This window comes from Uloborus diversus, chromosome 2 (genome assembly GCF_026930045.1).
Source record: "Uloborus diversus isolate 005 chromosome 2, Udiv.v.3.1, whole genome shotgun sequence".
NCBI lineage: Eukaryota > Metazoa > Arthropoda > Arachnida > Araneae > Uloboridae > Uloborus > Uloborus diversus.
In genome coordinates, this window is record NC_072732.1 from 65,925,205 (window position 1) to 65,949,861 (window position 24,657).

General features: G+C 34.3%; 1 long non-coding RNA gene across 1 annotated transcript in view; it reads right to left on the reverse strand.

Moving 5' to 3' along the window:
- Positions 1–16,446: 16,446 nt before the first annotated feature.
- The window catches only part of LOC129235209 (uncharacterized), a 564,511-nt gene continuing 556,300 nt past the window's right edge, over positions 16,447–24,657 (reverse strand). Inside the window, exon 3 of the long non-coding RNA XR_008581574.1 lies at positions 16,447–16,646. This is a non-coding gene — a long non-coding RNA (uncharacterized LOC129235209). The remainder of the gene's footprint in view (positions 16,647–24,657) is intronic.

Sequence of the window (24,657 nt, forward strand, 5' to 3'; positions counted from 1 at the left end):
AAATATTCCCAGTGGCAAAAAGTTCCAATTTAAGAAGTTCAGCACAAAAATATAGATGGCCACTCTTTGACCTCTAGGGTTGGAGGGGGAGGGGTGAAATTGCCGCTCCATCAACAATGAAAATAAACTTTTCCCCCCGTTTGTCTTGACAATTATTATTATTCAAATTGTTACAATAATTTCTTTACCTTAAGTTATGCGAAGCAAAGTTGTGTTAGGTTTCTACATTGTTTTGAGAAAATTAAAGATAAAATAATATAACTTTTACAAACTTAGGAAGTGCAGTAAAATATCTCGTACAACCTTAGTTTCACAAAAATACCCCTTGTAGCCCTCAGCTTCCACTTTCAGCTTTGTTAGGTAATTACTTGGAATTCTTTGACGATTTGTGCTTCATTTGCAGTGACCACGAAGTATACATGAAAATGTGTTGCAATAAAAATACCTACTGAAAAAGAAAAAAAACACTTTATTCTGTATTCTTTGAGCACAAATTTCTTTTTTTTTTTAATCGAAGTAAAAGCAAACGAAATATCCTCACAAAGTATAAACCCATACAAGGATAAAATTCAACTTCATTCAATATTTTAGAAGAAATTGCATTCCATTACACTAAACATGCACAAGATTATATTGAAAAAAATATCATGAAAAGCAGTCGTCATATTTTATTCTTTACATAAAAAGTAATTTTTGGTTGCAAACTTTTCAATTACCAAAAGTAGTGGTGAATGTTGTAATAAAACTCCAAAGGTAAAAGAAAAACAAGTGTAAGGTGAAAAAAAAAATAAATAAATTTCTAAGAGGGACTTTTATTGATGATTTAACTGGAGGAAAGTCTTGAAAACCGGGATTTATTTTAAAATACAAAGTTTCAGAAGTCACAATTCTATACTTGCTTAAGTTTAGCCTTGAGATTGCTAACATTCATTTTTGTTTTTGGCATCGATTAAAAAGCATGTTCAACCCACCTACCTACCCACCCAAGACAGAGCAAACAATAAAAGCATTATAGTAAAACCTTTTTTGTTTCAGCGAAAGGCTTTTTTTTTCTCTTTATATAGAAGTAAAAAAGTAGTAAGTAAAATACCACACACAAATACACAACTATGAAATTTGACGTAATTCGACATTTTGGAAGAATAACCGACAGAAAAAAAAAAAAAAAAAGCGGGGTGGGGGATTTCAAAAAAAATAGAAATAGCTCATACGCACACAAAAAAAGTTACTTGATATCCTTTGCATTTCAAGACAGGCAATTTTTCGTTTTAATTGAAATAAAAGCTAACGCTGACCACACAGAAATACACAATTATGAAACTTAATTCGACATATTTTAAGAAATGACCGGCGGAAAAAAAGGAAATTTTAAGAAAATTACAAACATAAAAAAAAGTTACCCCACTTAATATTTTTCGCATTTAAAGTTAGGTAATTTCTCATTTTAATTGAAATAAAAAGCTAACGCTGATTGAGTCAGCGTTCCCTCCGATCTATTGTAACTGGGAGCGGCACTTTTCGACGAGTTTCCGGTAGTTCCGCGGCAAAGATACGACGAGAACTCAGACGACGGGCGGCGTAACTCGGAGCCACGGCGAAGAAGCTCACAGGAAGCCGGGAGAAATGGGAGGCTGGAACATGAAAGCAAATTTGAAACGCAATTAAATGATGCTGCTATTTGCTTTTATTTATACGGCTCAATGCTTTCATGTGTATTTTTTCAAGGCTTTTAGACGTTAATGTTTAGCTTAAAGAAAAGAAAAAAAAACCAATTGTAAACTATAAACTTGATTTCAGATTTCTGAAGCAATGAGGGAAGGGGGGGGGGGGAGGGGGAGGTGCAACCCCAATAACTCGAGGTTTCAAACAATGCTAAACCTTACATGGTAATTTAAAAACATGTAAGTGCTGCTATACTCCCTCCCGCATCCAGCTACCCGTATTCCCCCCCCCCCCTGCTACCACATCCAGCGGATGTATGGCCAGATCTGTATCTGGTCAGCGGCTATAAGGGAAGGGGGGGGGAGCAACATTTGGGCAAACAGGTGCCACCTGACCAGATCCTAAATCTGAGATCTGAATTCACGGTTTCTAGAGTCGTAAGTGGTTTGTGAACTGTTCCTTGGTACAGTGGGGCGTTCAAGCACCCACAAAAATGGGGAATGCGTGTTAACCTCGAGGAATGAAACGGTGCATTCGTCACTTTTCTTGCACTCCTCCCTCTCCCCCGAAGATAAGTTCTGGTTGCGCTAGTGCAATGATGCAATAGGTTTTTGTTTTACATTGTTTACATGTATAAGTATAAAACACGGTTGCGGAGTCGAAGAAAAATATCAGACTCCAACTGCTGGGTTTTTGAGATTTCGACTCTGACTCTGCAACTCTTGCGGGGTTGCGAACTCGGAGGAAAAATGATCGACTTCGACTCTTGGAATTATCGACCCGACTCTGATTAATTTACCCTAAAATTAGTGCCAATTCCGAACCCGTAGCCCCTAGTATAAAGTTGAGGGGGGGAAAACATTTTTCTGCTAAAAAGTAAAAGTGAAATTTACAGCTCGTTTGTTTTTACTCGGACATAAGAACACAAATTTGCAAAAAAAAAAAAAAAAAAAGTGCAGTTGTTTCGGGATTTTAAGGAGGTTTCATTTTCCATTGAAAAACGAGCTGATGTGTGCATCACATGACTCACTTTTACTCCAATTTCATGTCATTTCCCCATTACTGGCAATTTTAATGTGATTCAATAGTTTACTCTCTAAATATCACCAACAGTGGCCAAATTGAAACAGATAAAAAAAAAATCGCCAAATTTGTCGCGAAGTTGGTGACAAACCTTGGCGACCAAACGACTGGCAATATAATCGCCAAGTGTCCGCCAAATTATAATACCACTTGAGTTTACATCAAAATTAACAATGATTTCCCCCCAAAAAGGGGCAAAAGACCCCTTTAGATACATCCGAATTCAACCAAAAGGGGAGGTGCACAACTAGACCGCACTAGGAGTCTACGTACCAAATTTCAACTTTCTAGGACTTACCGTTCTTGAGAGGACTTATGCGACATACATCCGCACATACATACATACATACAAACAAACAAACAAACGTACATGCAGAAGTCACGAGAAAATTCGTTGTAATTAAATCGGGAATCGTCATTATGGATATTTCGCTTGTCTATACGTTCTCAGGCAATCCACGTGTGGTCGAGTCGAAAAAAAAAATCTCAATATTCATTCGGGGGTGAGTAAAATGGAAATTAAGGTAGATTTTTAAGTGAATTTTTTTTCGCGAATACAATACTTCCTCTTTTGTAAAAGGAAGTAAAAAGATACTTTGAAATCAAAACCTCATGTTGCATTTTTTTCTCCCAATTGTTTTCATTTATAATGTTGTTTATTTAACCTTTGCTTAAATATACGCCTGCCTAATTTATGCTGCATTTAAAAGATACGAAAAAAGCGGATTTTTTAAAATAAAAATAAATTTGAAAAATAATTCTTACCTCGATTATAACAAGAAGTGATGCAACATATATTTAAAAAAAGAAAATGAAAAATGAAAGAAAATAGAAAAAAGAATTTTCAAATAGCAAACGCGTGTTTTCCAGTCCTAACAAATCCTCTTTTCAGCACGAAAAAGGATTCCTTATTTCAGCATATTTTTTGTCATGTAGCTCAATAGATACAGCATCACATGTCAAAAACCGTTCATTTCATTGCTTTCATATATAGCTCAACTTTTCAACATTTACTGAAATTGGTGCTTCATTCCATGGTACACTTTTTCACTCCTTAACAGGAGCAGCTATTTTGTTACAGCTATAAGAAAATGTGATTAAGGGGGAAAACCGAAGTAAATAAAGCAAATTTTGAAGAAAATACAGATTATAGCATTTTAATTTAATTATAGGAAAATGTTCGTTCTTTTCTATTTTTCCAGTAGCGCACTTTTTTTAATTGAATTAATTAATTTTTTGGGATTGATAATTTGTACTATAATACAAATTTAAAAGTACATTAAAGCACAGATTCCGTATTTATGTGCAGTTTGGAAATCGTACTTGCAGAAAATTAAAAAAAAATAATAAAAAAAAATTTGTTTATTCAAGGATGAACATTTAAAAATTCTATTTTTCCTCAAAAAATTGAGAAAATTATGAAAATTTCATTTCTTAGATGCTGAAATAGCATTGCTACTGTAAATACAATTTGAAAAGCTCAAATGCAGATCAAAAGATTTTAGTTTTCATTTTTTTTAAAACCCAATTTAAACTATCCCTTTTCTTTTTTTACAAAGGGCAGAAAAATTACGCAACACTTTTTACAACTGAAAGGATTGAAAACATGAAAAGAAATTGTGCACGCTCTTGCAATTATATCGTAACTTTTTTCCCAAGAAAAAATGATGTATAACTGGTAACATTTTTTTATATTTGGACGATAAAAAAACTGAAATATGCCAAAAAGCTAGCTATTTATCAGACACATATTAAAATATATCAGGTGGTGAAAGTAAAAGTAGTATTAGTCAGTTTTATGTCATTTTGAGAGAATAAGTGTTTTACTAAAAGTTCTGTGAAAGAATCTATGACATAATAGTAGCAATTTATTTAGTGAAAACTGCCACATAATACATTACACACACACCACTATTTCATCTAACATATTCGCAGATTCGAATGTGGATAATTTAGCTATGAACTTATCAGGATATAGAGTATTTGCTTAAGGTGTCTAAGGACCCTTAACCTTCAAAATTTTCGACTTTCTGGAAAACATATATGTTATGCATATTTTAATTCAGAACAACTTGATACCTTATTTATTAACATACACCAAAAACTTTCCAAGTTATTGTAAAAATGCGTAAACTTTCCCCATAGAGGTTTATGTAAACAGCAGCTGTTTAAGCCTCTTTTTCTCAGGTGCCGGTTTCTGTGGTTTTCTCGTTTTGCGCGCATAATATCTGAGAAAGTTTCTTATATATTTCCGTAAAACGTTACATACTTGTTTGTCTGGTTTTTATTTATGACCTTAACCTAAATTTGTTTGATTTTTTTAAAATTATTTATTTATTTTTTTAAAATTTTACAAGTCATAATCAAAAATTTCCAAAATTTTGGGCAAAAAATATATATTTTTTAATATTACCTTTCATTTTTAGTTAAGGTTTAGATTCAGTTCATAAATATATACCAGAAAAACATGTATAAAAGGTTTTACGGAAATATATAAGAAACTTTCTGAGATATCATGCGCGCAAAACGAGAAAACCGAAGAAACCGATACCGGAGAAAAAGAGGCTTAAACAGCTGCTATTAACATAAATCTCTATGGGGAAAGTTTACGCATTTTTACGATAACTTGAAAAGTTTTTGGCGTATGGTAAAAAATAAGGTATCAAATTGTTCAGAATCAAATTATGCATAACATATATTTTTTCCAGAAAGTCGAAAATTTTGAAGGTTAAAGGTCCTTAGACCCCTTAAAAAGTGAGTAACATGACTTTTCTTTTCACCGCCTCATAAGATGAAATTACTCATTGTTAAATTATAGAACGAAATGATGTTCTACACTGGGATTAGAAAAAAAAAAAAAGTGCAAACTAGGTACTAAAATAACTTTCTTATTTAACTAGAAAATCGCCCGTCAAGGTATGACGGATGAAAATTGCTTCTACATTTGAACGAAGCAATTGCCTGGTTGATGATATTTTGATAGTTGAAATTTTAACCCTAGCTCCAATGAATTAACTCTAAACTCCAGTAGATAGCGCTTTTTGTTGCCACTTTTTTGTTTTTTCATTCTCCTAAAATGACAGTTTTAACATTAAAACTGAAATTACCGGATCTAGCTCAGCCCTGTCAAAATAAAGCATTGCCCTGCATTTCATGCTTTGGCAGAAAATATTATCATGCGCGAGTTTCATTGTTTGTGACGTCAGCGTTTCTCCATCAGCGAATTGGCTATTATATATACAAAAATTACAAAATTTTACATTATTTATGAATAAAATTCAAGTGCTTTTATTCAATTTCCTAACTGTTCGCGATCGACTTGTTGCCCCCCCCCCCCTCCTGATACAGACTATAAAAACATACAGATCTGAAAAAAAAAAGTATCTGCAACAACTGTGATCAAAATAATTTTCAATTACTACATTAATACTCGATCCTCTCTATCAAACCACAGATCTAAGGTAAGCGTTTCCTTCTTCCCAATCCTTGGGAGATGAATGGAGGTTTCGGACAAGAGAGAGAGTGTGTGGAAAGGGGGTGCAGGAGGATTGCAGGTGCATTTTGTTTACGAGGCCTAACGAGGTCCCGAAAAAGAAAAGACACCCTCTTTCGCGCGGACATACAGAAGGGAAATGGTCGGTGGCCGTTTTTCACATTACGCGCATGAGCGATTTTTTCGTATCTTTGTTCCTTCTCTCCGACATTTCTTTCTTTCTTTTTTTTTACCTTGTTTTCTTATTTTTCTCCCTTTTTATGGGATTCTATCTTGTTTGAGGCTACCGGTATTTAGGCTGGGACGTGAAACAGCTATCTTTCAATATGGAAAGTTGGTAAGTGATATTTGAGAAATTGAAACGAATTTTAAGGTGCAAGCACTTTGGAGGGAGCAAGAACCAGAAACAAAACTGGCCGAAACCTAGTAAATGTCGATATTACACGGTGAATGTCAACATTCACATAGCAACATCGGCGAAAGACCGAATATTTCATCGGTAAATGTTGACATATTTGTCTTTCACAGTAACAGATACATTCATGAAATCATAGACGGATTGACTGATGTTAAAGAAATAATCATAATCTTCTGTCCTGCTACACTACATCTACAACCTGTTCGACCGATACTGCTGGACGAAGTCATTATCATTCCTTTTCCAATTGGTACTAAAGTGGACGCCGGTTAATTGAATCAACCGCTTTAATGAATGAATCAAATTGTTGAAAACAGAACAAAATCCAGTTTTATTGAAATAATCCATTTATTGAATCAGCCGCTTTATGGAATCAAAACTGTTTAGAACAAACGTGATTCATATAAGCAGCTGCCACAATCTGATGTTTTAATTTCCAATTCATTTCGGAAATGTTACTTGAACAAGTTATATTGACAAGTTGACAACATTTGTACAACTTTACAAATCAAAACATATGTCAAGTTAGATTTCTAAGGCATCTTAGCATCTTTGAGTTCATAGTTCGCTGGATCATGTCGAATATTTCTCTGTGTGTGCGTCCGAGAGAGAGAAAGAGAGAGAGAGTGGGTAGTGTGACCTGTTGGCGTGTATCAAGAAATAGATGTACTAAAAGAATGATGAAAATGAATGTAGATTTCCTCTCCCCAGTCCTCACTCTTTATATCCTCTGAATTGAGTACATTTTAAGTAGAAGCCAGTATTTATTGTATTTTATCTGCCACACTCTATTTATCCTGTTCGTATTAAAATAATTTTGAAGAGTATCAAACAAGAAAGAATAATTTGCTGAAATTGTAAAAGTTTAATTGATCACGTCACTCATTTTAATCCACTGTTCTGATCGACTTCAGAAGATATTTAACTGAGAATAGCAGTGATACGAGTCAAACTACGAGTCAGTAATTTCACGAAATCACGTGAAGTGATTTGGATGATTATTAATACCGTTTCTCTATCTTGTACCCTTGACCTTGAGCAATGATTACCTATTAGTATGTTAACGTTAACATAGTAAGTAAGATATTGATTACCGTGAATCAAATTTTCCCCTCGCCCTATGTGAAAAATTCCATTTGAACCACTGCTTGGACGGATTCATCATATCTGTCATTCAAATGCATAAGGACAATAACTCATGTTGGCAAAATTCAGAAAACTATGGAGGTTCTGTTTTCCCCTGCTAAATGCAAAAACTAGGTGCTGATATGTTTTCCTCATAACATGAAAGGAATGCGGTGTTAAAAATAAGATAACACATTGTTAACCCTAATTAAAGTTATCAAGGAATTTAGACACGATTTTTTAAAAAACTTTAACAGTATTTCGTAGAACCTTGGTTAAAAACGCCAATTTAGCTAGTTGTTGTCAAACTCATTTTAAAACTCTTTAGTGCACCGTACTTTTTCTAATTCCTTATAACACTTTGGAATGATAGATATGGTGTGACTTGATATTAGATCAATTTTCAGATCGTAACTAAGAAAGATGACAATGGATTAAATCTAATTTCTTCTTAAAAAGTTGAAATTGTCAGGTTTTTGAAATCATTTTTTTAATAATTTAAACTTTCTGGTTTTAGAGTCTGTTTAAATGCGACTTATTTCAAAATGCTGTTCAATTTTGCCTCAAAAATTTGCATATATATTTCTAAATTCTTAACTTAAACTGAGTTTTTCATTTTTTCTGAAGGTTGGTGAAATCATACTAATTTCTGGAATTAAAATTGAAAGCAATCACCGGAGAGATTCCCCACTGTTGATTTCCAGTATGCTACGAACGCAAAGTTTAACCCAAATCGTTTCAGAGTATATTGCTGTCTGGAACGTAAAACTGAACCACAACGTAAAACCAAATGACCCTCAACGAAAATACTTGTTTGTCACCAAATCTGACATTATGGGCCTCGCCTCCGATGAACCAACATCTGCAAAGACCAGGTATACTTTACGAAGAGGGGGAGAGAGATCACGGGAAAAGGTGGCACAGAAGGGGACGGGTGAGAATAATAGAACCATCCCTCAGCACCCCCCCCCCCTTATACGAACGTTCTCACAGTACCCCCTCCCCTCCGTCATTCTAAATGCCCAGGTGTGCAAAGCTATCGAAGAATTCGTCACCTCGGGGGAAGGGAGGGGGGTTGTCGCAGCGTGACATAGCTTCTCTTCTGTGAAAACCATTTTTTTTTTTTGCCTGATTTCTTTAAAGTTTGGTTAAATGAAAGTACGGGGGCAGAGGCTTTGCGGGGGCACAGGTAAAATTCAGGATGCTTCAACAACAGAGGAATAGCTATACCCAAAAATTCGGGTCTTTGAAGAGTTGGACAATTTACATTTTGATATTTTGGAAGGCAGAAAAAAAGACTTCTCGCATTTTTCTGAAGCTGACTCGGTAGATCGCATAATATAGATTTGCGGCAACAGTGCGTGAGCACACAGTAACTTTCCACTGTCTGGTGTGTGCCTTCTTTTCAATGGACAAAAAGCGTGCCGCGCTTTCACCTTTTCAGCAACGAGCTCTATGCAATCGATTGGGAGTTAATAGTTATCCACGATTCAATTGTTGAAGAGGGCAAGGTGCTTGCTGCGATAGTGGCATTATGAGTTTCAAAGCGATATGAGATTATAATAGTGAATGCAACTCGCAAGAGTACCACATTTTGTGAAAGACTGGCACGTGTTGGAAATAGTGTGATGATGCTGATAACAAACATCGAATGTTGTAGGATTCAAGTGGAAGTCAATCGTACAACTCGACGATACTCAATAAGAAATCAATCAATATAAGAAATAAAACTTTCTTTGTGAGTTCGCAATTGCCATTTTAACTTTAAACTATAAGCTGCAGTATATTTTTGTCGAATTTATAGTATATTAATAAAGTGAGCAAAATAACCACTAAGCGTGTCCTTTAATAAGATTGAATGCTAAAATTATCTAAAACATTTCTTTCAATCTTGTTTATAAGCTAATAGTATATGCTGTTATTGACACGTATATGACCAGGCGGGGTGATGAATTTCCTCCAGAGCAAAATTCAATAGTCATCCATTGAAAATATTCATTATAATACTGTAATTTTTCAAATATTAATATTTCAATGGGTAAATATTAGCCTCACTATATTTCCTACGTGCCATTAGTTAAATATTATGTGAAATTTACTAATACAGGTGTATCACGTATATTGGAACTTCTTGTTTGACAAATATCAGGAAAGACATTAAGCATAACATTAAGTTGCTTTGAAAGCATATTAAGCCCGGATTATATGCATATGCGTATTTTATGTTAGTGCATATAAATAGCTTTTCTTTAAAATGAATGCATATTAGTGTGGTCTTTCCCTAGCCTTGATTGAAAAAAAAAAAAAAAAAAAAACTTAATAGGGCTTCTGTAAAACTCGAAAAAATATTTTAATCTTTATAAATAACAAAAAAAAATGAAAAAAGACAATCTCTAACCAAAGAAAACCTTCAAGAACATAATATGATTATTTCATATTTCAATAAGAATCTTCGATGGGCATACTACTTTCTATGGACAAATAAATATTGAACATGAATTTATCGCCTTAGAAACAAAATAAAAAAATAGAGCATCTATTTTTTGTTCATATGTGAAAACTTTTATGGCGCATGTAAAAAAAAAAATGTCAGTGCATATTTTTAAATTTTAGGGTATATTTTTTTGTTTTTAGTGCATATTTTAGCTATTTTTTGTTCATATATGAATGCATATTTTCATGATTTTTTAGCGCGTGGAATCCGGGATCTAGTTATCATTAATCTAATTAGCTTAAATATGTTTTGGTGTTAAACACGGCAAATAATTTCGTATTAAAGACTTGAATTTTGACAAATTTCCGGGTAGAAGTACCGAGCACAATGCTTTCCTATAACGCGATCAAAGATGACCTATAATTGCGTTTTTAAGACATTAACTTAACAATTTTAGGAGAGCACCCCACCCCCTCCTCTTAACTTCATTAAAAATCTTCTGAGACTTTGTTTAAGGACTTCAGTTTCGAAATATTTCCTTGCTAAAGGTCAGAAACCCCATTTTTAAAATCATCAAAGTTCATCTAAAATTGCACTTTTTGGAACTTTAAATGAAAAATTGCCGGAAATTGGAATCGCGTTTTCAAGACTTCAATTTGGATTGAGTGGTGGTGGTGGGGGGAGACACACACACACACAGGAGGAGAAAGAGAGAGAAACACTTTGTCAGTAAAATGCAGAAAGAAAAAGGCAAACGCATCAGAATATTCATCTAAAATTTTACATAAAATGACTAAAAGTTTGTTGAAATATAGACTGAGTCGAACCTAATGGATTATTATTTGTCGAAGCGTTTGCAAATAGATGGTTCATAGGGGCGAGGGAGGGGGAGGGGCAAGGAGCAACTGCCCACTCTAGAAAAGAAAGGGATATTGGGCTTCCTTTCATCTACGCTAAAAATGAAGAATCAGTCCAAAAAAGGAGTGTTCATCGATTCACGTGTTTTAAGAAAGAAGAATTGATTTGATGAGTGTATGTTTTACAATTTTCTATTATTATCATATCATAAAAATTAAAATGGAACTTTGAATTGGAGGGGGGGGGGGAGGAGGGCGTTTACTGCGGCCATCGGTCCTGATTTCTGAGGTGCGTCCTAAATTTTTTTTACAGATGTTTCTGTTGACCCGCAATGTTAAACCCCATCTATCCTAATATGGACTGTTCCTATAACCGTGATTGATTCACGTGTGACGTCATCTCCAAGTTACATACGCTGTAGCGTAGTGAATGTTCAGTTGCAGCAAGTTGCTGTCTAGTAATGCATCTGTGTGATGTCCATGTTTCTGTGAATCAATATATTCCAAGCCCACTGCCTCTGCATCCTTATTTTGGGATTTCCAACAGGTCATGGGTCCAGCGCCTTGGCCACGGAATGCAGTGAAAGGTATTTACTTTGGAAATTTTAAATTTGGATGCTGAAAGAAATTTTTTCGTTCTTGAAAGAACATTCGTCAAATGAAAATGGCTATGTCGGGAGCTTCACTTTTCAAAATGGAATTGCTGAACAAGTCTAACTTTGAAACTTGGACAATTCAAACGAAAGCAATGTTAATTAAGAATGATAATTGGAAATACATCGTTGAAAATCCTCCTGCAGCAACAGACACGGATGGAAATCAAAAATGGAATGCCGGTGACGAAAAAGCAATGGTGGACATTATCCTGTGTATACAACTTACAGAACTGAAACAGATTAAAAGGTGCACTACTGCTAAAGAAGTTTGGAATGAGCTGTCAGAAATTTATAAATCTACGGGTCCCGCAGAGAAAGCAACCCTTTTAAAATCACTGCTGCACTTGAAAATGAAAGAAAGTGAGAATGACGTTCGAAATTATTTACGCGAATTGTTCAATTTGGTTGACCAGCTGCAAGACCTGGAAATAAATATCGATGATGAACTTTTGACTATTATGCTGCTTTATAGTTTGCAAAGCAGTTTCGATAACTTTCGTGTTGCTATAGAATCTAGAGACGAGCTACGAAGACCAGAGGCTTTGAAAATGAACCCCATCTATCCTAATATGGACTGTTGCTATAACCGTGATTGACTCACATGCGACGTCATCTCCAAGTTACATACGCTGTAGCGTAGTGAATGTTCAGTTGCAGCAAGTTGCAGTCTAGTAATATATCTGTGTTTGATGTCCGTGATTCGTTGAAAAAATATGTTCTGTATTCCAAATCCACCGCCTCTGCATCCTTATTTTGAGATTTCCAACAGGTTCATCTATCCCAATTTTCTCAAAATAGTCAACTTTAGGGGAGCAGCGCACCAAATCTTCTTCGCCCCCTTTTAGAGGTGGGGGGGAGGGGGCACCAGTCACCTATGCCCTCGCATATTATTCAGGAATATTGTTTTAACAGATGGAAAATGTCTAAGGAGTAATATGAGAATTCCTTTCTCTAACTTTCAATGGTTGTTTAAGTTGTTTTCTTTATTAAATAGAAGAAATGGTGGAAACCATTTGTCCTCCTTCAGTGCATTGGCAATAAGAAAAAGGGTAAAATTCATTGAAATAAACATAATTTTATAAAATGGAATTGTTGGTGTAATCGATCAACATGCAATTCAACCTTCTTTAGCATCAAATTAGATGTTCCCTGAAACAAATTTTTTATACGCAAGAAATTCTTCGAAGATTTTGTGTGGTTGATTATGTTAAGAAACAACTAGTCCTCCTCTTCAGTGCGTTGGTGATACGAAAAATGGTGAAATTCAGGAAAAGAAATAGCTTTTATCGAAAGCAATTGTTGATTTACTTATTTGTTAGTGTAATCGATCAACATACAATTCAACCTTCCTTAGCATCAAATTAGATGTCACCTATAAATCAAATTTCTTATACACAAGCAATTCTTCTAGGATTTTGTGTGGTTGATTATGCTATTTTCTGTATTAAGTGGAAGAAACAACTTGTCCTTCCTTGCGCGTTGTTGATCCGAGAAAGTGGGCACACTATGGCCCAGAAAATCCAAAGGATGTTTTCCTTCCGATAAAAATAGTTCTGGAAAAGAAAAGGGAGGGAAAAATCAAAAAAGAAAGAAATAGTGCACTTTCGTTTCCCGGTGCACTCAGGTAGCACTAAGGTGGGGCGGAAGAGGGTCCGGGTGGGGGTCCTAAACCCCAAGGAGTGCCATTCAGGGATTCCGGGGCCCCCGAGCAGTATGCGACATTGCTGCTTCGGTCTATTGTCACCTAGGTTTTGTCACAGATTAAGGGGCGGACAGAACCCATGCAGGGGTAAAGGGGGCACGATTTTTCGCGTGCACCTGGATGCAATAACGGGGGGAGAGCACTCCTAGAAGGGAGCAAAAAAGCTGTCATTCGAAAAAGTTGATTGGTGACTATTGGGGTGGGGGAAGGCAGAATGGCATTTTCCCGGGGTCATTCAAGAAAGCTTACGCAGACGATCCCGAGCACAATTTTCTGTCAGATTTGACGCTGAAATCTGTTGTTTTTCGTGAGCTATAAAAATATTCTTCGCTCACCTTCCTAACAGAGGTTGATGTTATGGGGTTGAAAGCTGTGGGACATGCCTCCATCTCCATTTGGTGAAATCCGTGAAATCCTGCCTAAGTTGGGAATCACGAACTGTAGGACGGTCAGGACAACCTTAAACCAAGCTCGCACAAATTTTACTGATGATTTTTTCTTTCTCTTCTTTTTCTTTTTTTTCAAATTCTCTTATCAGTTACGAAAAAATTAAAGGAAGATAATAAAAAAAACACTCAAAGGGCCACATGGAGCAATTTTAATGGTGAGCAGAATTTTTTCGTATTTCGACGTCATTTCAAATTTGTTGAAAAAGCTCTTTCAAAAACAGAATTTCACTCGTATCGCGTAGGAAAGATGAAATCGAACCTTATTTATTTTTACATTTCAATCCTTATCGAATAATATCCAATCGAATCTTATTTATTTTGAATTTAAAAATCTTGTTTAGTGCGACGTGCATATTAAGTATTATTACATGCTTACAATTGCGTTACATGTTAAGATAAACCTACTTTCATTGTCAAGTGTTACTGTGTGTCCTCTAAATTATTAGGTTTTTTCCCACCCGGGAAAAAATTATCACCAAATCGTGAAGTTTTAGCATTTGAAATTGAAGCATGTTTGAGAGCGTAAAAGATGCATTGATTTTAAAGATTTAATTGAGAAAAGATACGTTTTTTGTTTTGTTCGCAAAATTAAACAGATAGTTGAGATTACATTGAAAAACAGAGCTGATCCTTCAGATAACTGTCGGTTTAAATTTAAAGTATTGAATGTTTATCTTTTTTAGTTATTTGCTCAAAATACGAAAAATAATTGCATCATCTATTTCATCTATATTATTATATTTGTCGAAGAACATAATGGCACATTCATTTTAACGTCAAACATAAGTGCAAAATAAATAAAATTAAAAAAATAAATAAATAAATAAAGCTTTTTTTGAAAATATTTTATTTATCATTTTTTAGCACAACAAAGTACTTTCTTTTATTTTATGACATTACTTTTTTTTCAACCTGTCAAAGCTGGAAACACGAGGTAAGGTACAGGAGGGTCAAATAAATAAATAAAAATAAAATAAATAATAATAATAAAATAAATAATTAAAAACAATAATAATAATAATTAAAAAAATAAATACCGAATGATATCCAACCTTTTTTAAATTGAAACTAATAACAAATTCTTTGAGCTTGTCAGAATTAAAGGGGCGTAAGTTATCCCAACATAGTATCGAGTAAGTGAAGATTTCGTAAAAAATATGAATAAAATCAAGGTAGTGTAAATTTTGATTTCACGAAGAAGGATTTGCGTCTTCGCAAAGTGTTTTTTAAAATTATTATCGCTAATCAACTTTCATGAAAAGTTATTTGTATTAATACAACTTTAAACGACTTACACCACTGTCACTCTGTATTTATAATGGATTTTTTGAAATACAGTCAAATACAGGCAAGGACTTCTATGCTTCCATAAACACAAACATTTGACTGCTGTTTCAATAAACTGTATGAAAATTAAGTTACACCAACGTCATTCTCACCTGAACAGCCGTTTCGTTTAGTAGACACTTTTCGTGCACTCCCAGTCTGTATTATATTTTAGTCTTTTTTTTTTTTTTTTTTGCCGAGTTGGTACATTTAATAGAGGAACTAAGAAAGCAGCCAAATCTAGGCTTAACTTATTTTGTTATAAAACTTGACTTAATCCATTATCATTCATACCTGTCTACATTTTTCAATGTTTTGTTTTCCAAAATTGTCGAATTATTTAAAAATTTTCACTAACAAGAAAAATATGCTTGAAAGATCCAAAAAAGTATAATATCATTCCCATAACATAGTTTCTTTGTAATACAATTGTAATTTAATCATTCTACAAAATATAGATTTCTTTTTTCACTCGCTTAAACTATGGTTTTATGTTAAGTAATTGAATCAAATTTAACCCAATCAAGTGTACGAATAAAAGTTTGCAGTAATTATGATAATTTACTCATCATTTAAAGATTTTAAAGTTTTTTTTCCTTGTTCTGAATTGGCTCCCTTTTACTATTTTCTTGGTAGTCACTTAAAACAGCGATATTTTTTGTAACTTTCACCATTACTTGTTTTCAAAACCAAATTTATAAGGTTAAATATAAGTGTTGATTCAATGCGCATATATATATATATTATATACATCATTTACTAAAATTATCGACTTTTTTCCTCTTCGAAAGTTACTTTTTTTCTAGTTAACTAAATTTTAGCCAGAAAAAGTTTAAAAAAATTCTGTTGAGGGCTGTTTACAAATGATGTCACGATTTTGGGGGGGGGGGAGGGGAGTTCGTTAAATTATGACAGTTAGTGACCAGAGGGAGGAAGGGGTTAACGAGATGTGTGACATCACGCACTTGTTCACATAAAAAGTTAATGAAAAATGGTGTGATATGTGACAAGGGGGGGGGGAATGAGTGAGGTGAAGTGTGACACTTTGTGACAGAGGGAGGAGGGGGGCCAAAAATGCTGAAAAAAATGTGTCAACATTCATGGACAGCCCCTTGTGTAATAATTAGTGTTGTGAAAATAAAGTGTAATATTATAATTTTCTCTTCAGTCTAACAGCTGTCAAAAAGAAAAAATAATAATGTAACATAATTTGTTTTCTCAAAATTTATTGTTAGCTTTTTAATAAAACAATGCGTACACACTTGGTTCTTTTAACAAAGTTTCAGTTTATATTTTGCTTCAGTGATATTCATTAGGTGAACATAATTGACGCACGTTTTGCTAAGCTCAGAGGAAAAGATATGGAGGGAATGTTTTACCAGTTGTCGAGGATGCTTTTTCCGAGAAGATCATAACAATTACAAGCAGCGTTTTTAAAAACCTGGAAAGAAAGAAAAAGAGCAAAAGTTAGGAAAGTTTAGTTCAGGAAGTCAAAAAATACATATATTTCATTAACTATTTTTATAGGTAATTGTATTCAACAGTGAGTTTTATTTGATTGATGTGTGTAGCACAATGAATGAAAAAGAACTTTAAAAGCAGGGCTGTGGACTTGGAGGAAAAATGACCGACTCCGATTCATTTAGCCCAAAATCAGTCCGACTGCGACTCCACAAGCACTATAGCAGAATTGCGGAGTTTGTTGGAAAATGAGTAACTTTCGACTCTCTTCTCTGACTCCTCTACCCCAAAATCAGTCCGACTCCAACTCTTCGACTTCGACTCCGCAGCCTTGTTTAAAAGTAAACAAAAGAGAGTTATAGCTGCATTTGCACATGGAATCTTCATGAAAGTTAACTTACTATGAAATGGAGTTGTGTTACTTTGTTTTAGTTTCGCATAGAAGAAATTTTCAACACAAAAAAGTTTGTTTAAAACATAAATAGTTAAATTCAACGTAGTAAAATACAAAAGCGCATTTTATTAATTTTTTTAAAGGTTCCTGCTCATTAAACTTCCTTTGATCATTATAATACCAGTTGGGATGCAAATTAACCGATTATTGACTATTCGGCAAAAGATAAACAACCGATGCCGATCAGGGCCCGACTAAGATATTACAGGCCCAAGGACAAATAATTTTTTGGGGGCTCCCTGTATTCAAACTTTACACTTTTAGGTATTGGATAAAATAACACTGTGCGGCGAAAAACTACCTTAAGAATGCTTCTGACATAATTCTTGCTGATTCTTATGTAAAATTACCTCCTGAATCCAAATATGACCCAACTCCCCCTATACATGATAAGTTTTAGAAATGGCGCCTCCCATTTTTTTTCCCGACAGTTTCATAGCCATCATTTTTATCTGAAGGGAAGGGAGCGTTATATTCGCCAGTAACACTCTAATGGAGAGCTAAAGGGGTGCAAAGTTCAAAAACATGAACATTTGGAGCAATTTGGGAGTCTCAAAGGCCTATTTCCACTTAAATATTTTAAAACTCACCAAAAACCGATTTTTTGTCCTAGGGGTTTGTTTTATAATTTGTTCACTAATTTTTCGGCATAAATCCAGCGTATAGGACTAACTCCTATGAGCCCAGTGTCAAAAAAATATAAATAAATAAATAAATAAATAAATAATAAAATAAAATAAAAATAAATAAATAAATAAATAATAAAATAAAATAAAAATAAATAAATAAATAAAGCTGGAAAAAGAATATATATTGGAAGCACCGCATTTAGCATAGTCAGAGTCGCATCGCAGATCTTCAGTAAAGCACCTTCCCTTATTATTTAACTATAAATTCACAGTTATAATTAAGATTGAAATTGTCAAGTATGCTTACAATATAACGTTAATGAATATTTATATTTCTGGCCATGCACTGCTCCTGTTATAAATGTATGTATTAATGCTACTTTATAAGCATATCTAAGTTCATTTTTAACCCTAATTATATTTTTTAATGTAAGTTGAATAACACGGGAAGTTTCTTTACTGAAAATGCGCGATACGACTCACACTATGCAAAATGCAATGCTTCCAAAATTTTTTCTATTTTTTTCAACCGTGAAATTTTTTTCAGACATGGGGCTCCCAAGATTGAAGTCTATACCCTTGTTTTATGTCGAGAAATAAGTAAAATAATTGTAAAACAAACCCCTACAAAATAAGATCGATTTTGGTGATTTTTTTAAATATTTAAGGGGGTAATTCCCCCATGAGTCTCCCAAATTGCTTCAAATGTTCCCGCTTTTGAACTTAGCACCTCTCTAGTACCTTGGAAGAGTGTGAAGGGAAAATATAACCCTCCCTTCTTTTCGAATATGTTCATAAAACTGTCAAAAACTGAAAAAAAAGTGGGGGGGGGGGATTTTTAAAAGGTGGAACGTGTAGGGGAACAACGGTGGTCGTATTTGGATTCAGGGGGTGATTTTACATAATAATCAGCAAGAATTATGTCAAAAGCATTTAGAAGGACTTTTTTGCCGCACAGTCTAATTTTAGCCATTGACTTAAACAATTTTTGTCATTTGGGGGCCTCTAAACAGTGGGGACACTAGGCTACGGCCTATTAAGTAATCTAGCCCTAATGCCGATTGCTGAAAATGATAATGATTTTTAATACCATAATTTCTCCATGAATATTTGTTTTTTAAATTTCAATATCGACATTTTGAAATTAGTTATTAGCTTTTAAACACAATTTTAACTTTTCAGAATGAGTTTTTTTTCTTTTTTTGTTAATGATGGTTTATTTTTTTCCGTTTTTCTAGTTTTTCCATAAAATAGAATTTCAAATTTTTATTCAAACTCTAAAAACCAATTTTCTAGCTATTGGTCATAAAATTATATTATCTTGTTAATTAGATAAGAAAATTCAATTATTTAGCTAGTAGACCGTAGCCTATAAATACTCTTAGTTTACTATCGACTTTTTTCTTCGATTAGTTGCCATTTAATGCATTTATCTTTATGAAAATTTTAAGACACTCTCAAAGCGAGATACTAAAGGTAGGGTGCGGGTAAAAGTGTTGACACATGAGATGTGTGCGTATATTGTATACGTATGATAGATGCGCAGAGCAATAAAATAAAGGAAAATTAAATTAAAAAATCCAACATTGCTTCAAAGCGTTCATAAAATGAGAAAATATCAAAACCTATTTAATAATGCTAAAATTTTTATTGAATGAAAATGGTTCTGATTTTAAAAGAAAAATGATAAAATGTTTGTTGTTATTGCATGCATAAACAGTGAATACTGATTACCAAAACAAAGTTTGAAATACAGTACTCCCTCAAACGTTACGGTGGAGAGGGGAACTGAAAGGAATAGAGTAACCATTTATTTAATTTTTTTTTTTTAATTCTGTATTTTTATTGCTTTTATTTTTACAATTGCATGATACCTTTTGCGGCCTTAGAATTTGTAGAGTATATCATTTCTAAAAAATAACTAAAAGAGTTCAGACAGAATTTATGAGCATTTTGAAGAAAAAAGAGAGAGAGAGAGAGAAGAATTTTCACATGCTTTACGCCACTATCGCAGCTAGAATTTTCTCTTTGGAGGGAGGAGTGTTTGTTTAAGATAATCTATACATCTGTATATACTAGCTACTAGCACACAAGAGTTGGCAATATGGTTTTAAACCAAAATGTTTGGAAACACTACCTGCGACCCTATTTTATACATTCTCAATTCATGCTATAAATTTCACACATATTTTCAATGGATAATTTTGTCCCTGAGGGCATTTTAACGTGTAAAATTACTTACGCGACATTTTCTTTGTAATCTTTTTCTCATTCTTTACCCATGGCACAGTCAATTTGCATAGACTCTCTCTTTATTATTATTATTATTATTATTATTATTATTATTTGTAAAGACGTCTAAAGAATTTACATATGACTTAAGAAATAAAGATATAAAGTTATTTATACTTTAATATCTTTGGGTGAAATTGAACCTTTGCCTAACCATACCATCTCTTAACTGCATTTATTTAAGGTTTAAAATCTGTTTCGATTTCGATATAGGAATTTTCGCGGTTAAAAATAATAATTGCATCAGTTGAATATGCCTAGGTATCAGAATATTAATTGAACAGATGATCCCTTCATGGACTTTTCTTATGTATTGAATAACTCAAACCCATAATAAAATAGCTCTTTTTTTTCCTAAAGAGGAAAAACATGGTTGTTCTGAAGAAGACAATGCTGACAATATTGTCTAAGTCTATTCGAAGTCCTTCATCTCGATTATGGTGACTACAGTTAGGAAGGTGACAACACATAAATTAACTAAAATCGGGTAAGAATTAAGTTCTTGGATTACACGGAGTCATTGCTTCCTACCTGAATAACAATTTAATTTTCTAATCATTCCTTAGATCCACCTTGCCGCCATCATTAAGAGAATTCCGAAACTTGCCATCTTCGTTTTCCTTCAGCGTGATATCATAATCTCACACGCACAGGCGCTCATCCCCAATTAGCCCAGATGACTCCCCATTGTGCATTTGAAGTTGGGATATGTGGAATGTCTCATCGCTCTTCACCCTACCGCGGGCAAGGAAGACGTTAACCCAGGTAGAGCACGCTTAATGTTCCGGTACCGTGATTTATGATCTTTAGAGGCTGGTCCGTCACGGAGGACATTGTACCCATTGTCCCTCCGGGCGACACTTCATCGAGTTGACCTTGCTTAGAATATTCCAACTTTTCTCTCTTCATCCCCTTCTGAGGAACTCACACCCACCTGCATGATCTAAATCTGCATGGAACAGCAGTAATATCATCGTTAACATAAAGTGTTCGAAGCAGAGTCTACACTCATGTATCAGCTGATTTGGCATTTGCCAGTTTTGTGTCATAAATCAAGTTTGACAAAAATAATCTTTATTTGGAGCAAACCAAAATTGTTGTTTGAGAAATTATCTGCTGATTTTGTGTTTTTCCAAGTACAAACCAAATCAAGTTTCAAATAAAAAATTTAAGTTTAAAAAAGTTTTAGACTTTACAACAATAAACTCGGTAATTCAATTTCCTCTCAAATACATTCTGTGCAATGTGGTCTCAAGTGTATGTTAAGTGTTATCTGACGTACTATGTATTGAACTTTGAATTTCGTTTTGGAAAGTATGATCTCATCACAAATTTTAATAATCCAGGAAGCTATCTTTCGTTGGTGCAGTAACGTTTAATGTTATGATGCCAAGGCCAAATTCTGATATTAAAGTAATCATTCCGTGCTCAAATTTTACATTGAAAGAAACAGTGAATCTCACTTTGTTTTAGTTTCTGTGTATGGCAGTGTGTTTATGGATATTGCTATGAGTTACGTTGATTCTATAAGTACAGTATAACAAGTTAGCCTATGATGCTCTAAAAATCCAAACTAACTTTTCAATCATTTTTTAACTGGCTTTGATTGTTGCAAACGATCGCAAGTAATGGCTATTTATCATAATGATTCTTCAAGTCTGATATTAGTGCTAATCACTACATAGTATAAAACGAAGTCTCCAAAAGCATCTGTATGTTTGAACTTGCAAAACACGAGAACTACCCGGCCGATTTCGCTGAAATTTTCAGTTTGTTCCTTTCCATTAAGTACTGAAAAGGTTGGTAGACCAGTTCGAAAAAAATCGATGAATAGTTCTTTTTTTATTTCAATTTATGCCCAATTTTCACATAAATTTATAAATATGGGGGTTAAAAATTACTTGCACACACATTAATATTATATATCTTTGGAAAGCGTAGAATTTTCCGCGTTCTACGCAATTTGTTTAAACGCTCTAACTTGATTACGGCGGGAGTTATTTATGTTTTTAGCTCGAATTTCTTTAGGCTTAGTGAAATTTAGGCACTACTTTCTTTATTAAGTTTATCAATAAAAAGTGAAGGAATTGTCCCACAGTTTTCTTTTTGGCACAATTGGAAAGAGCTGCTTTTTTTACTCCAGATCTAACTTGCCTATGGTCGCAAGTTTAACCCTTTATCTCCATTAGAAAAAAAATTACAAGCGAATTAAATGAAGCTCAAAAATCTGTTCTCTATTAAAGTTCTTAACCATTTTATTTTGCGTTTCCACGGTAACGCTTTTTGAATCCATTGTTTATTTCCATCTCTCTCATTTTCGATTCTTAAACTTATTTTATTTTGTGTTTCCATGGTTACGCTTTTTAAATACAGTGAAACCTCCCTTAACGGACACTCCCGAATAGCGGACACCTCTAATTAACGGACATTTTTGCAAGTCCCAGTCCCTCAATATAGGCCATTCCATGTAATTCACTCTGAATAACGGACACTCCGAATAACGGACAGTTATTTCACAAAAAATTTCCCTTGCGATCGTAGCACTTCCGGCTTTTTTTCTTTTCACAGAATATCTTAGTAACTGCTTGCCTTACTTACAAAGCTTTTCATCTTCCACGACTGATATCCACCCCCACCCCCGTCATTTCCTTATTACTGTTTCTTGGAATTAAAAGAGCGCTAATGGGCAGAGGCAGCGATTGGGTCTTAAAAGTTGGGGGCAGAAAATAAAAAGAACTAAAAGGCATGGTACTTTTTGCGGGCAGCAAAAAATGAAAAAGGAAAAAAAGTCATAATTTTGTAACGGCTAGTTTTGAGAGTATCGAAGCAGATAAGTGAAAACTGATGTTAGTCTAACAATTTACGCACGTTTTTCTTAAGATTTTAATGAATTTTGTACACAATAACTATTCAAAAGTTAAGATAAAAAAGAGGAAACTGGTAGCTTTTTCTAACTGGGGCTCTCGGGAGATGCAATTGAGCAGACCGGCGCTGGTAGTAGTCGGCTTTATGGCGCCGTGGTTCCGTTGGGTTGTTTAATTTTTAGGCATGAAAAAGATTTGCCCATATTCAAGGTCGCATTGCCAACTGTCAATCATGCAATAAATAGTGATACCCGAGATAAAATAAATAATTTAACCATAAAAAGTTTGTGTGGGGGGGGGGGGGGTGCTCCGCCGAATCGCCGCCGCTGGTAATGCAAAAAAGAGATGTCAAACAGTTTTAACTGATTACTTTAATTGATTAAATGCTTTTTAAGACAAGTGTGTGCTGTCAGTATACCTTTATTAAGAAAAAACAGATTAATTACACTTGACGTAAAATGTAGTAAACCTTTCGCCATTGTTTCGATTGTGTTCTACAAAGGGAACAACGGCCCATTTTGAAAAAGGTAAATTGAGCAGTTCTTCCTAATAGCGGACACCTCCCAATAACGGACAAAACTTCTAGTCCCTTGACTGTCCGCTATTCGGAGGTTTCACTGTACAACTTTCTCATTTATTTTAATTTCTTAAATGTATTTTAGTATCTGTCGTCATTGTTTGGAGGGAACATTTTGATGATGTTTTTTTTTCTTTTATTTAAGATTGAATATCGAATATACGTCACTCGACCCAATTTTTATTTTCAAAGTAGACCAGACAAAGCCGGGCAACCCAGCTAGTTATTAACTAAATAAAACTATACATTAAAGTTATAAAAAGCGATAATGGTACTAATTTGCAATCCTTATTGATTTTTTTTCTGCTGAAAATGTGATAGACAAATTAGAATGTCAGCAAATTAGGTTAGTCTTTTAATAAGAACTTTAGATCAGTTTGTGTTTACAGGAGCTCTCTAGATCAGCCTAAACAGGTAACAAATGTAAATTAAACTGAATGTATGAGAAATGTATGTCAGTGAATGTTTATGGGAGCTCTTTGTCAATGTATTTACTGGTGTTTTAGATGGTTTTTCATTTATTGGAGCTCTGTTTCAGTGCGTGGGTTAAAGTGGCGTAGGTATGTTTTGGCAGAGGAGGAAATTCAACTTGATGTTCTGTTGAATTTAAAGTCAACCTGTATTTATAAGAGCCTGCTGTCACAGTTTTAAATAAATACAAGTAATTATCATGCTTGAAGAGTTGAAGCGAAGGAGTCCGATGCTGACTCCGAATCCATCAATTTTTATGTCTCCAACTTCAACCTTTTCACCCTAAAATCAGTCTGACTCCGACATTGCAGCCTTGAAAAAGCTACGGAATCGAAGTGAAAATGACCTTGGAATTTTAAAGCCTTCGGTTCTGACTTCTACTTGACCCCAAACTCCAATTCTGCGACTGCGTCTCCGAAGCCCTGATACTTACAGCTCATCATACACACACAAAAGGACCTGCTAGGACTTGATTTTACCTAAGTTCTAGATGGTAACTTAAGTAGCGACACGTCCGCCATCTTTCGGATAAATACCGCTTTCTTCCTATGTCTACTATAATGAAGTAGCGTGTTTTTCTTCTTGATTGTGGATTAGCACAGAGCATGACCCCACTAAATTTCGCTTACTCTTACAGGCCGTGACAATTGCTGAAACTCATGGCGCTACAGGGAACCCCTGTTTTCCATTACGTTGCCATTGAT